This window comes from Bison bison, unplaced genomic scaffold (genome assembly GCF_000754665.1).
Source record: "Bison bison bison isolate TAMUID 2011002044 unplaced genomic scaffold, Bison_UMD1.0 scf7180017864531, whole genome shotgun sequence".
NCBI classification, from domain to species: Eukaryota; Metazoa; Chordata; class Mammalia; order Artiodactyla; family Bovidae; genus Bison; species Bison bison.
Genome location: NW_011495081.1, coordinates 8,000,741 through 8,001,618, shown reverse-complemented (window position 1 = coordinate 8,001,618; position 878 = coordinate 8,000,741).

Below are 878 nucleotides of genomic sequence, written 5' to 3'. Positions count from 1 at the left end.
TTAGACATGGGATGAAATCGCCCCCTGCCGCTTCTCAGGTCCAGGACTGATATTTATCAGCTTGCTCACTATTATCTAGAAGAAAATGCAATTTGCATAGACATTGCGGACGCTCATTGCAAAAATAAACACAGGTGCAACATCAGCCCTTTCCCAGAAGTGGCAGCTGGCAACCTGCTTGGGGGTCACGTTTTATACTCCCACAGGAAAAATCTCTTTCCAAAACCAGTTTCAAGGTGAAAAGTCCAGTTCACATGAATTAAAAAAAGCTAGGTGGTTTAAACAACAGACATTTATTTCTTACAGTTCTGGAGGCAGGGAAGTCCAAGTTCAAGGTGCTGGCCAATTTGGTTCCTGGTGAGAGTTCTCCTCCTGGCTCGCAATCAGCTGCCTTCTTGTCGTGTCCTTACGTGACAGAGAAAGGGAGGGAGGGAGGGAGGGAGAGAGCACTCTGCTCTGTTTCCCTCTTGTCATCATTGTTACTTAGTCACTAAGTCGTGTCCGACTCTGCAACCTCGTAGACTGTAGCCCTCAAGGCTCCTCTGTCCATGGGATTCTCCAGGCAAGAATACTGGAGTGGGGTTGCCAGGCCCTCCTCCAGAGGATCTTACCAACCCAGGAATCAAAGCTGAGTCTCTTGCATTACAGATGGGTTCTTTACCACCGAGCTGCCAGGGAAGTTCCTCTTTCTTCTTATAAGGACATTAATCCCATCATGAAGGCCCTGCACTCGTGACCTCAGTCAGTTAAGTCACTCAGTCGTGTCCGACTCTTTGCAACCCCATGGTCTGCAGCTCGCCAGGCCTCCCTGTCCATCACCAACTCCTGGAGTTTACTCAAACTCATGTCCATTGAGTCGGTGATGCCATCCAACCATC